Raw genomic sequence first — 14,831 nt, 5'->3', positions numbered from 1 at the left:
AAGCATAAATTATTAACATATTAAGAGCATAGACAATTGTGAACAGTATATAGCCTTGAAGTTAGCAATTATATAAAACATGTCAATTCAGATAATTAGGGAATTTCAGCAATTGAATTTAACCATTCTAAGGCCTGATAACTGGGTTTTTAGGGATTGAAACCTATTGATTTCAGAGAGATTCAACAAATGTTGCTTTTATTTTGTAGTTAACACTGGGAACACTAACTGCAAAATGCCTGCTCTAAGCAATATACAGGGGAAATGCTAAAAATTATTAACTAATGGATCAGAAATTGTGGCCTAATGCTGTTAAAGTTCACAATAAATTTTCAATAGGATTCTGCAGGTTCAAAAACCATAAAGCATGATGCCGTCAGCAGAGCAATCGGGTCTTGTGTGAAGACAAAGTAACTGTGTAACTCCTTAAGCCATCAGGGCAACAGAATCACTAATGTACACCAGAGTGAATTGAGGAAAATATTACAAATGCTTAGGGCAAAACGCAGGTCCTGTGAGGACAGAAAGAGAGTGAGTGAGTGAGTGAGTGAGTGAGTGAGTGAGTGAGTGAGTGAGTGAGTGAGTGAGTGAGTGAGTGAGTGAGTGAGTGAGTGAGTGAGTGAGTGAGTGAGTGAGTGAGTGAGTGAGTGAGTGAGTGAGTGAGTGAGTGAGTGAGTGAGTGAGTGAGTGAGTGAGTGAGTGAGTGTGAGTGAGTGAGTTTTTAAAATCAGAGCTGGAAGAAGAAAGATTAGACAGAAACAAGCTTTAAGATACAGAAAATGTGGAAACAGGAGAAAAGAGCAACAGTGAAGTTTTGTGATAAAGCAGTTTGTGGTATAGATTAAATTTCAAATGGAATGATGTTGCAAGATGAAAGAGGATGCCAAAAGGCCAAAATAAGCATCAATGTTAAGGGTGTGAATGGGAGCAGCAGAATTATTTTCTGAAAATTATAAATGTGGTGTCTGGAAACCTATAATTTGCTCAAATGATGAAGTAAATACTGCTGATCAAGAATATGTTGAACTTCACTGTAACAGTGCAGGAAAGCAGGAACAAAGAATTAAAGTGACAGGCAACTTCAGATTATGCTGTGATTTGAATAGAGATCATATTCAATTAATCAATCTGCAGCTGGTCTCCCAATTGCAGAAGAGATTATATCACGAATAACAAATAAAGTATAATAAATGAGAAGTACAAGTAAATCATCAGCTTACCTGGCAATTTCACTTGGAGAGCTGGATGGTGAGAAGTATGTAGGTAAATGGCATTTTCCGTCATTGCATTGGAAGGTTGACTGGTTTTGTTAGAAGAGCAGTCCTTTCTAAAGCTGAAGCTGAGGAGAGAGGGAGAGATGTTATGTGGTGACATCAGTGGATGTACTGGAAATGACAAAATCCTATGTTAGCTGTACATGTTCAACTTAAGTTGTTACCCATTATTCACATAAATAATAGCAACCTCTTCTTTTTCGTCATTACGACTAATCTTACTGAATAGATCCTGCTGTCTGGAAACAGCATCCTGTTCTGCATCCAGAGGGACAATTTTAATAACCAAAAGCTACTTGGAATTCAGTGACCTTGGCATTAATAAGGCCTTTAATGCCAGAATGAAGACCTCCCTTAGAAAGATCCTGAAAACTTTGCCGGTTGGCAAAGTGCAAGCTACAGCTTTATCGATTGTCAAAACTACCAATTTTATTTAAATATTTAGGGACATTTCAAAACCATTACAACATGTCATTTAAAAGTTATCAAAATGTTTAACAATAAATATATTCCAACACAAATAATTTAAGAACTTGTCTTCCCCTTATCTACTTTTCAAAGCCTCAGTTAACAAAGTTATTATTAAGAATGAATAAATCTGCCAGATGGCATTCATCCAATATTTCATTAGCAGAAAAAAGAGTGAACACTGAAATTAACTAGTGTGTATGCTTCTGCCATTCCCATACTAAGTAGGTAGCCAATAGTAGCTTATACAGACTCTTATTTTAAGTTTCCAAGGTTGCTTAGACTAACTTAAGTAAATATGTGAGAATACTTGATCTATGAACAATTGGTAATACAAGATAAGAAGAGGCCTTCTGTTTGTAAAACTTGAGGAAAAAATTCGTGAGTGGGAAATGCAGCTGAGTACAATTTAAAATCTGCTTTTGCATTGTGAAAAATATGCTAAATGGTCACAATGGCTGCATTTGGAGGGTCAGACACCCTGAGCCAATAGGCTGGTCCTGGACTCATTTCCGGGCATAATTTACATGTTACTATTTAACTATTTATGGTTTTATTACTACTTATTTATGGTGCAACTGTAACAAAAACCAATTTCCCCGGGGATCAATAAAGTATGACTATGACTTTCTCTGACATGAGGGGTGAGTCCAGAATCAGAGGATACAGCCTCTGAATAGAAGGATGTCCCTTGAGAACAGGGGTGAGGAGGAATTTTTTTAACTGGAGGGTGATGAACCTGTGGAACTCATTGCCACAGTTTGTTGTGGAGGCCAAGTTAATGGGTATATTTAAAGCAGAGGTTGATAGATTCTTGAATAGTATGAGCATTAGAGGTTACAGGGAGAAGACAGGAAAATGAAATTGTGAAGTAAAATACATCAGCCATGATCAAATGGCAGAGCAGACTCAATGGGTTGAATGGCCTGATTCTCCTTCTGTGTCTTCTAGTCTTGTGTTCAAAGATACACAAACAATAATAATTTATAAGAAATGTGACAAGCTCATTTAATGTGATGGGACTTTTTCCTCATGCAAAAATAATGCTGCAAATGATTGATTGCAATTAAATCTTACATGTCCATTTTGTTTAACAATTGCTAGAAGAATTTGCAGCCTAAGCTAACATACTGTATTTGGCTAGTTTTTCCAATAATGTAGAGGGATTGCTTCCAGTGACATCCTATCTGTCTGCTCAGATGGACACAAAAGGCCCTGCAACATTTAATATATGTAAGAAATTATTAGTGCCTTGACCAATATTTATTCTTCAACCAACACAACTAAAATAACAATTCACTCATCGTATTAGAATAAGTTAGAGTCGGCACAACACTGAGCCAGAAGGCCTGAACTGTGCTGTACTGTTCTATCTCATTGTTTACATTTCCTCCCATTGCATAGAACACTTTAACCATCAATGGAGCCAGGGAAAACATTCCCCCAACCACCCACCAGCAACTTAGAGCTCCTGCTTTCTGAGTACTCAATAGGATGTAATTAAGTAATAACCAAAAAAACTTAGAGTACAGCTGAAACTGAGTCTATATGGACACCCCCAAGGCAACTTTGCCCTGTAGTGGAAAACGAAGATAACAATCTTTTTCAAACAAGAGAAAAACTGCAGATGCTGGAAATCCAAGCAACACACACAAAATGCTGGAGGAACTCAGCAGACCAGGCAGCATCTATGGGAAAAAAGTACAGTCGATGTTTCCAGCCAAAACCCTACAGAAGGACCGGAGAAAGCATCAACTGTACTTTTTTCCCCATCGATACTGCCTGGCCTGCTGAGTTTCTCCAGCATTCTGTGTGCATAACAATCTTTTAAACCACTTGTATTCTGACTCCCAGCAGGCATTCAGCCCTGTCTGTCTCATCCCCAAGGTTTCTAAATTATATGCCTGTCAATATGGGTGACCACCTTCGATCTTCCAATGCAGGAGTCCTAACAGTGACATGGTCAAGCATTTCAGCTCCTGTATTTTTTTTTTCCCCAGTGATTGCTGTCATATTATTGTGGAATAAATGTCATCTTCAATAAAGTACTTTTGGCTTATAAATCACTGTTTACAGTTTACCTTTGCCCAAAGGTTTGCTTCAATACTTATGTATGACATTGTAACATTACTATCACTTAGCTCCTCAGCTGTAGTAGCACAATTTTGTTCTCCAATATTGAGTACTTGACACTCCTCCTCTTAAAAAATAGCAACTACTCCTGCAATTATTTCAGTTCAAAATTATACAAGGCACATTATATACATAAATATGATATGAATTATTTTGTGGCAGATTTCCATAGGACCATAAGATATCGAAGCAGAGCTAGGCCATTTGACCCATTGAATCTGCTCTGCCATTTCATCATGGCTGATCCATTTCCCTCTCAACTGCAATCTCCCGCCATCTCCCCATATCCCATCATGCCTTGACTAATCGAGAATCTATCCACCTTTGCCTTAAATACACTCAATGGCTTAGTCGCCACAACCGTCTGCATGGATGCACCACTCTCTGGCTAAAGAAATACCTCATCATCTCCATTGAACATCCCTCTAATCTGAGGCTGTGTCCTCTGGTCTTAGACTCCCCCACCATAGGAAACATCCTCTCCAAATCTACTCCATCGAGGCCTTTCAACATTCGACAGGTTTCAATGAGATCCCCCTCATTCTTCTGAGTTCCAGTGAGCACCAGCTCAAAGCCATCAAGTGCTCCTCAGATAAGCCTTTCAATCCCAGAATCATTTTCATGAACCTCCTCGAATCCCCTCCAATATAAGCACACCCTTTCTCAAGGGGCCCAAAACTGCCCACAAATCTCCAAACAAGGCCTCACCAGTGCCTTACACAGCCTTAACATTACATCCTTGCAAATATATTCTAATCTTCTCAAAATGAATGCTAACATTGCATTTGCCTTCCTCACCACTAACTCAGCCTGCAAATTAACCTTTAGAGAACCCTGCACAAGGATTCTCAAGCACCTTTGCATCTCAGATTTTTGAATTTTCTCTTCATTTAGAAAATGTTATTTCCAACCACCAAAGTGCACGACCATACACTGCCCTACACTCTATTCCATCTGCCACTTCTTTGCCCATTCTCCTAATCTGTCTAAGTCTTTCTACAGACTCTCTCCATCCTCCACAGTACCTGCCCCTTAACCTTTCTTTGTATCCTCCACAAACTTGGCCACAAAGATGTCAATCCCTTCATCCAAATCATTGACATAATACAAAAAGAATCGGTCCGAACACAGACCCCTGTGGAACACCACAAGACACTGGCAGCCAGCCAGAAAAAAGGCTCCCTTTATTCCCATTCTTTGCCTCCTGCCAATCAGCAAATACTCTATCCATGCTAGTATCTTTCCTGTAATATCAGGGCTCTTAACTTATTAAGCACCCACACGTGAAGTACCTTATCAAATGCCTTTGAATATCCAAGTACACAACATCCACCGATTCTCCTTTGTGCATCCCACTTGTTATTTCTCTAAAGAGTTTCAACTGATATGTCAGGCAAAATTTTCCCTCAAAGAAACTATGCTGAATATAGCTTATTTTATTTTGTGCCTCCAAGTACCCCAAAACCACATCCTTAACAATCAACTCCAGCATCTTCCTAATCATTGAGGTCAGGTTAACTGGACTGTAATTTCCTTTCTTCTGCCTCTCTCCTTTCTTGAAAATTTGCAATTATCCAGTTTCTGAAACCATGCCAGAATCCATCGATTTTTGAAAGATCATTATTAATGCCTACACAATCTATTTTGCCACCTCTTTCAGAACAGTGGGGCATAGACCATCTGGTCCAGGTGACTTACCTCTCTTCAGATCTTTCAGTTTCTCAAGCACCTTCTCCCTCGTAGTGGCAACTTCACTCACTCCTGCCCCAACACTTTTGAACCTTTGGCATACTTCTCCACCCAAACAATATTCTTTCAGAGCAGTATACTCACCCGTTGTGGGATGAAGAACTGGTAAGTTCTACATCTACATGGTGAGTGGCTCTCCGATTTTACATGAAATTCCTGGAGAAATGTAATTATTTTTAGCATAGAAGTAATAATCTAAATGTTAGTTAGGAATGAAAATATAATGTTACCAAGGGAAAGCTGTTGTCTTCTGCATACGCTTGTGCATCCACAAATATTTCATTCACACTCATGGAGACATCTGCAAAGACAGCAATGAACGTGAATGAAATATTTATGGCCATAGCCAAAAAGCTGCCGAAAAATGAACCTAGAATGCAGGTGGAACCTCAGGACGAGTCCCCACAATGAAATCTCCTGGCTCCACACTTACACAGCCAAGGAAACCAGGGGGTTTCATTGTGGGGGCTCGTTCCTGATCACTATGTATCCACCTGGGGAACCCATTATAAATGAAATACTTCTCCCATAACCCTTTGGCCACAGTGGACACCCTCTGATTCTTGGTAGGGAAGGCTTGCGCAAATCTGGTGTAGTGATCCATAATGACCAAGACATTCACCATGTTGCTGACATTTGGCTCTATTGACAGGAAATCCATGAACACAAGGTCAAGTGGCCCCACATTCTGCAAGTGGACTCCTGGAGGTCTACGCCTCTGGCTTGGTCAAATCATGGTCCCGCTCCGGGTCAAATCCTACGACCTCTCTCCTACATCTTCCTTCTTCATCTCCTCTCAAACAAAAGCCTTAAGTGTCCCTCACCAGGGAAATCTCCACTTAACTCGACCATCCTAACTGGATGGCACACATTTCTCTTCCTCTTTCTTCACAATAACCCGAACAAGCATGAAAACAGAACAGACTGTTCTTACAGAACTGCTAAATGAAATACATACAGCATAACAGTAAAAATATGAACCAGGGCATTACACCTCATGATGTTTTAAACTTCTGAGCCTGGTCAAAGTTAATGTATATAATTTTCCAGATAAATCAAACACTCTTATGATCTTCTAAACTTCAGACAGCATCTGATATTTTCAATTGGCCCTAATTTTCAAATAATTTAGTTGCACAGAGTTGTTGACCAGGGGTGGGTGTGGCAGGGGCTGGGCAAACTGAAAAATGTAGGAAGCAGGTGGCCAAACAACCCCAGAATAGAAACAGGAATCTAAAATGCTGGCTTTCTGAACATTGCTAGTCTTTCCACATCAAGCAGCACCAGGTTACTCTATAATGTACCTCACTGTCTAATGAAGACTGATAAATATCATGTGATAGGCATTATCAACATGGACTTTAGTAAGGCAGTTGACTAGGTCCTGCATATTAAACTAGTCCAGAAGGTTAAGATGCATAGGATCAGAGGTCAGTTGGTTAATTAGATCTAAGATTGGTTTGTTGATAGGAAGAAAAAGGTAATGGTGGAAGGATGCTTTTCTGATGGAAGTTTCCAAATAGAGTTATACCACTTTTGTAATTTATAATATATTGTAATTATATTTGTAAAATTTAAGTGACTTGGAAGAGAATGTAGGAGGTACTGATATTAAGTTTACAACTAATGCCAAAGGTAGCAATGTCGAGGATAAAGAGGAAGGCTATCTAGGGCGACTATTGGAACCTGAAAAGGACAAGGTGACTTTATACATGGTAAATGGTAGGGCACTCAAGAATGTTAATAAGCAGAAAGACAATAGGTGCAGGAGTAGGCCATTCAGCCCTTTGAGCCAGCACCACCATTCACTGATCATGGCTGATCATCCACAATCAGTATCCAGTTCCTGCCTTATCTCCATAACCTTTGATTCTGCTATCTTTATGAGCTCTATCCATCTTTTTTGAAAGCATCCAGAGACTTGGCCTCCACAGCCTTCTGGGGCAGAGCATTCCATATATCCACCACTCTCTGGGTGAAAAAGTTTTTCCTCAACTCCGTTCTAAATGGCCTACCCCTAATTCTTAAACTGTGGCCTCTGGTTCTGGACTCACCCATCAGTGGGAACATGCTTTCTGCCTCCAGCGTGTCCAATCCCTTAATAATCCTATGTTTCAATAAGATCCCCTCTCAGCCTTCTAAATTCCGGAGTATACAAGCCCAGTCCCTCCAAGCTTTTGACATATGACAGTCCCGCCACCCCGGGAATTAACCTTGTGAACCTATGCTGCACTCCCTCAATAGCAAAAATGTCCTTCAAATTTGGAGACCAAAACTGCACACAGTACTCCAGGTGTGGTCTCACCAGGGCCCTGTACAGCTGCAGAAGGACCTCTTTGCTCTTATGTTCAATTCCCCTTGTTATGAAGGCCAGCATGCCATTAGCTTTCTTCACTGCATGTTGTACTTGCATGCTTGCTTTCAGTGACTGATATACAAGAACACCTAGATCTCATTGTGCTTCCCCTTTTCCTAATTTGACTCCATTTAGATAATAATCTGCCTTCCCGTTCTTACCAAAGTGGATAACCTCATTTATCCACATTAATCTGTGTGCCATGCACCTGCCCACTCACCCAGCCTGTCCAAATCACCCTGCATTCTCATAAGATTCTGGACTAGTTCCTGAGGATTGGAGGGTGGCTAATGTAACTCCACTATTTAAAAAAGGAGGGAGAGAGAAACTGGGAATTATAGACCAGTTAGACTAATGTCAGTGGTGGGGAAACTGCTGGAGTCAGTTATCAAGGATGTGATAACAGCACATTTGGAAAGCAGTGAAATGATCGGACAAAGTCAGCATGGATTTGTGAAAGGAAAATCATGTCTGACGAATCTCAGAATTTTTTGAGGATGTAACTAGTAGAGTGGATAGGGGAGAACCAATGGATGTGGTATATTTGGATTTTTAGAAGGCTTTTGACAAGGTCCCACACAGGAGATTAGTGTGCAAACTTAAAGCACACGGTATTGGGGGTAAGGTATTGGTGTGGGTGGAGAGTTGGTTAGCAGACAGGAAGCAAAGAGTGGGAATAAACGGGACCTTTTCAGAATGGCAGGCGGTGACTAGTGGGGTACCGCAAGGCTCAGTGCTGGGACCCCAGTTGTTTACAATATATATTCATGACTTGGATGAGGGAATTAAATGCAGCATCTCCAAGTTTGCGGATGACACGAAGCTGGGTGGCAGTGTTAGCTGTGAGGAGGATGCTAAGAGGATGCAGGGTGACTTGGATAGGTTGGGTGAGTGGGCAAATTCATGGCAGATGCAATTTCATGTGGATAAATGTGAAGTTATCCACTTTGGTGGCAAAAATAGGAAAACAGATTATCTGAATGGTGGCCGATTAGGAAAAGAGGAGGTGCAACGTGACCTGGGTGACATTATACACCAGTCATTGAAAGTGGGCATGCAGGTACAGCAGGCGGTGAAAAAGGCAAATGGTATGCTGGCATTCATAGCGAGAGGATTCGAGTACAGGAGCAGGGAGGTACTACTGCAGTTGTACAAGGCCTTGGTGAGACTACACCTGGAGTATTGTGTGCAGTTTTGGTCCCCTAATCTGAGGAAAGACATCCTTGCCATAGAGGGAGTACAGAGAAGGTTCACCAGATTGATTCCTGGGATGGCAGGACTTTCATATGAAGAAAATGGATGAACTGGGCTTGTACTCGTTGGAATTTAGAAGATTGAAGGGGGATCTAATTGAAATGTACAAGATCCTAAAGGGATTGGACAGGCTAGATGCAGGAAGATTGTTCCCGATGTTGGGGAAGTCCAGAACAAGGGGTCACAGTTTGAGGATAGAGGGGAAGCCTTTTAGGACCGAGATTAGGAAAAACTTCTTCACACAGAGAGTGGTGAATCTGTGGAATTCTCTGCCACAGGAAACAGTTGAGGCCAGTTCATTGGCTATATTTAAGAGGGAGTTAGATATGGCCCTTGTGGCTACGGGGGTCAGGGGGTATGGAGGGAAGGCTGGGGTGGTGTTCTGAGTTGGATGATCAGCCATGATCATAATAACTGGCGGTGCAGGCTCAAAGGGCCGAATGGCCTACTCCTGCACCTATTTTCTGTTTCTATAACATCCTCCTCACATTTCACACTGCCACCCAGCTTTGTGTCATCAGCAAATTTGCTAATGTTACTTTTAATTCCCTCATCTAAATCATTAATACATATTGTAAACAGCTGCGGTCCCAGCACTGAACCCTGCAGTATCCCACTGGTCACCGCCTGCCATTCTAAAAAGGGACCTATTAATCGCTACTTTGTTTTCTGTCAGCCGGCCAGTTTTCAATCCATGTCAGTACTCTGCCCCCAATACCATGGGTCCTAATTTTGCCCACTAATCTCCTATGTGGGACTTTATCAAAGGCTTTCTGAAAGTCCAGGTACACTACATCCACTGGCTCTCCCTTGTCCATTTTCATAGTTACATCCTCAAAAAATTCCAGAAGATTAGTCAAGCACAATTTCCCCTTCATAAATCCATGCTGACTCGGACCAATCCTATTACTACTATCCAGATGTGTTGTAATTTCATCTTTTATAATTGACTCCAGCATCTTTCCCACCACCGACGTCAGGCTAACCAGTCTATAGTTCCCTGTTTTCTCTCTTCCTCCCTTCTTGGAGAGGGAGGACATTAGCCACCCTCCAATCCACAAGAACTGATCCTGAATCTATAGAACATTGGAAAATGATTACCAATACGTCCACGATTTCTAAAGCCACCTCCTTAAGTACCCTGGGATGCAGACCATCAGGTCCCGGGGACTTATCAGCCTTCAGACCCAACAGCCTATCCAACTCCATTTCCTGCCTAATATAAATTTCCTTCAATTCATCCATTACCCTAGCTCCTTTGGCCACTATTACATCTGGGAGATTGGATCTGCCTTCACTAGGGAAGACACAAACAAAGTACCTGTTCAACTCGTCTGCCATCTCCTTGTTCCCCATAATAAATTCACCCGCTTCTGTCTTCAAGGGCCCAATTTTGGTCCTAACAATTTTTTTCCTTTTAATTGAGGTTCAAGTCTATAGTTTGTGGAAAGTAGATAGATAGGGTGGTAAAGGTCGCATATGGCACATTTGCATTCACAGATTGGAGCATTAAACATAGAAGTTCAAGTTCAACAACGATCGTGCAAAAAAAAAGTTGGGATATCATAATCGTAGAGAAGCACAGCACAGTAAGAGGTCCTTTTGGCCCATTAGTCCATGCCTACTCACATCAGCCTGCACCAGGACCATAGCCCTCCATACCTCTATCATCCATGTACTTTTCCAAACCTCTCTTAAACATTGAAATCAACCTCACTTGCATCACTTGTGTTGGCAGCTCATTCTACACTCTCACAACCCTCTGAGTGAAGTTTCTCCTCATGTTCCCTTTAAACTCTTCACCTTTCACCCTCAACCCATGTGCTCTGGTTTTAATACCACCCAACAGTGGAAGAAGCTTGTTTGTGTTAACCCTATCTATACCCCTCAATTTTGTATACTTCTATCAATCTTCTACATTCTAAGGAATATAGCCCTAATCTATTCAATCTTTCCTTATAACTCAGGTCCTCTAGACCCAGCAACATCCCAGTAAATTTTCTCTGTACTCATTCAACATTGTTTATATTTTTCCTGTAGGTAGGTGACCAAAACTGCACACAATACTCCAGATTAGGCCTCGCTAATGTCTTTCTTTTTAAATCTTTTTATTGAATAAGTATACAAAAAGGTAAGCCATATAGGCACTAATACACTGTTAGAATATAATAAAATTACAGGAGATATTAACACAGATAAAAAATGATACAATGTAATTTAAACATAAGGTAACATAATAGTATACTAATATACATATATTTATATATCAATAGAGGAAAGGAAAAAACCCAAAACCCACCGTGCAACTAAACTAAAAGCAAAGCAAAGCAATGGGCTAACTTGGAACCAAGCAGAGTTAAAGAACTTAAAATCATGTCCTCAAACCCGACCTCCATTAAAAACAGTTTAAAAAAAAGGGAATATAAATATGGAGCAAAGAGAAAAAAATTACATTAAATGAAAATATTGAATAAAAGATCTCAAGGTCTGTTCAAATTTAAGTGAGGAATCAGAGATTGCTTCTAATTTTCTCCAAATTCAAGCATAATATCGTCTGAGAAAACCAAGAAAAGGTAGTTGGAGCATTAAGCTCTTTCCAATGTTGTAAGATACATCTTTTCGCCATTAAAGTAAGAAATGCAATCATTCTATGGGCTGAAGGAGAAAGATTACTGGAAATTTTAGGTAATCCAAAGATAGCAGTAATAGGGTGAGGAGAGATATCTATATTCAATACCTTTAATATTAAAAATGTCTCTCCAAAAAGTTTCCAGAGTAGGACAAGACCAAAACATATGAGTTAAAGAGGCTATCTGCCCCAGACATCTATCACAAAAAGGATTAATATGAGAATAAAAGCGAGCTAATTTATCTTTGGACATATGTGCTCTATGAACAACTTTAAATTGAATTAGGGAATGTTTAGCACAGATAGAGGAAGTATTGACTAATCGTAAAATCTGCCCCCAGTCATCCACAGAAATGATAGAACCCAATTCCTGTTCCCAATCTACCCTAATCTTATCAAATGGAGCTTTCCTAAGTTTCATAATATTATAAATCATAGCCGATGCACCTTTCTGACATGGATTAAGGTTAATTATAGTATCTATATGTAGGAGGAAGCATTGGAAAGGAAGTATAGTACTTAGGAAATTTCTAACTTGTAGATATCTAAAAAATGTATTCTTGATAAATTATATTTATTAGATAATTGTTCAAAAGACATAAGGGAACCATCTAAACAAAAAATCCAAAAACCGTGAAATACCCTTCGTCTTCCAAATTTGAAAAGCACGATCTGTGAAAGAGGGAGGAAAAAATGTTACCTAAAATAGGAATCACTAGCCCAAATTGGTTAAGATCAAAAAATTTTCTGAATTGAAACCAAATACGTGAGGTATATTTAACTATCGGGTTAGACACTTGTTTAAGGCGTTTCAAATCAAAAGGAAGAGAGGAACCTAAAATAGAGCCAAGTGTATAGCCCTGAACAGATTGTAATTCCAATGCTACCCATTTAGGAATGGATAGTATATCCTGGTCAAGTAACCAAAATTTCATATGCTGAATATTAATTGCCCAATAATAGAATCTAAAGTTAGGTAATGCTAAACCTCCATCTCTTAGCTTTCTGTAAATGGATTTTACCCAGTCTTGGGTTTTTATTTTGCCAAATAAATGAAGAAATTTTTGAGTCAACTTTATCAAAAAATGGTTTTGGAACAAAAATCGGTAATGCCTGAAATATATAAAAATTTTGGCAGAAAAAACATTTTAACTGCATTAATACGACCAAAGTTAAATATAATGGAAACCATTTAGATGAAAGTTGAATAATATGGTCAATTAAGGGTAAAAAATTAATCTTACATAAATCTTTGTTTACAAGTAATTTTAATCCCAAGATATGAAAAATTATTAATCAATTTAAATGGAAAGTTATGATATAAGGGAAGTTGTTTATTAATTGGGAAAAGTTCACTCTTACTAAGATTTAATTTATAACCTGAAAAAAAAGACTAAATTGTGCTAATAGCTCTAAAACAGCAGGGATGGATTTTTGAGGATTAGAAATATATAAAAGTCAGTCATCAGCATAGTGTGATATTTTATGGGATTTTAAGCCCTGAGTTATCCCAGTAATATTTGGAGATTCTCGAATGGCAATTGCAAGAGGTTCTAATGCAATATCAAATAATAAAGGACTAAGAGGACAACCTTGTCGAATACCTCAAAAAAGAGGGAAAAAAGGTGAGCTTAAAGAGTTAGTATGGACCGAGGCCACAGGAGAATGATATAACAGTTTGATCCAGGATATAAATTTCGAGCTAAAATTAAACATTTCAAGCACCTTAAATAAGTAAGGCCATTCTACTCTATCAAAAGCTTTCTCAGCATCTAAAGAGATAACACAGGAACATTGTGTGAGGGGGTATAAACAATATTTAACAGTGTGCGAATGTTATAAAAAGAGTAACGACCTTTAATAAAACCAGTTTAGTTTTCCAAAATAATTAAAGGAAGTACTTTTTCTAATCTGTTTGCTAATAATTTAGAAAAAAATTTTAGAATCAACATTTAATAAATATATTGGTCTATAAGATGCACATTGAGCAGGATCTTTATCCTTCTTTAATATTAGAGAGATTGATGCTCTATTGAAAGATTCGGGAAGTTTACCAAGTTTTAATGAAGCCTCGAAAACCCTACAGAACCAAGGGATTAATGAAGGTGCAAAACATTTATAAAATTCTGCGGTAAACCCATCAGGGCCAGGAGCTTTCCCCAGGTTCATAGAGGAAATAACACTTAATCTCATCAGTGGTAATGGGAGTATCTAGCATAGAAGACATATCCTGTGAAATCTCAGGGAAATCTAGGTTATCTAAAAAATCATTCATATATTTAGAGTCTCAAGAAGACTGATTGATATAAGGAAGAATAAAAATCAAAGAAGGTTTGATTAATCCCCACATGATCAAGTATCAGTCGATCATTTTGATTATAAATCTGATTAATTTGAGATTTAGCATAATTAGACTTCAATTGGTTAGCCAACAGTTTGCCAATTTTGTCACTATGTACATAAAATTCACTTGTTTTCTTTAATTGGTTTACAATCAAGGACGAAAGTAATAAACTGTTCCATTTGAAGTTCAGTTCTTTGTTTATATAACTCCTCAGAGGGAGCTGTAACATATTTCTTATCAATTTCCTTAATCTTGTCCACAATTACCAACTCCTCCTGCTTCAGCTTCTTCCTCAAAGCAGCAGAATACGAGATAATCTGACCACGAATATAAGCTTTAAAAGTATCCCAAAGAAAGTTCAGAAATATCCTCTGTATAGTTGATTGTAAAAAAAAAGATCAATCTGTTCATTCATAAAGTTAACAAAGTCCGAGTCCTGAAGCAACAGCAAATTAAAACGCCATTGTCTATTATTTTGTGTATTGGCCTGAATTTTAATAGAAAGCTTAAGTGGAGCATGATCCGAAATGGTTATAGAGTCATATTCACATTTAATCACTGAAGAAATAAGACAAGAGTCAATAAAGAAATAATCAATTCTTGAATAGGAATGGTGAACATGTG

The 14,831-nt window shown here is 38.9% G+C and overlaps 1 protein-coding gene across 2 annotated transcripts in view; it reads right to left on the bottom strand.

The window, feature by feature from the left end:
- The window catches only part of LOC140195023 (E3 ubiquitin-protein ligase RNF180-like), a 176,411-nt gene that overhangs the window by 149,494 nt on the left and 12,086 nt on the right, over nt 1–14,831 (bottom strand). For both annotated transcript variants that reach the window (XM_072252595.1, XM_072252596.1), the window contains exon 2: nt 1,221–1,339. The gene's annotated coding sequence lies outside the window, so the exon portion shown is untranslated. The remainder of the gene's footprint in view (nt 1–1,220; nt 1,340–14,831) is intronic.

Source organism: Mobula birostris, chromosome 3 (genome assembly GCF_030028105.1).
Source record: "Mobula birostris isolate sMobBir1 chromosome 3, sMobBir1.hap1, whole genome shotgun sequence".
NCBI lineage: Eukaryota > Metazoa > Chordata > Chondrichthyes > Myliobatiformes > Myliobatidae > Mobula > Mobula birostris.
Note: the sequence above shows the minus strand (reverse complement) of the source record. Positions and strands in the feature narration are given on the sequence as shown.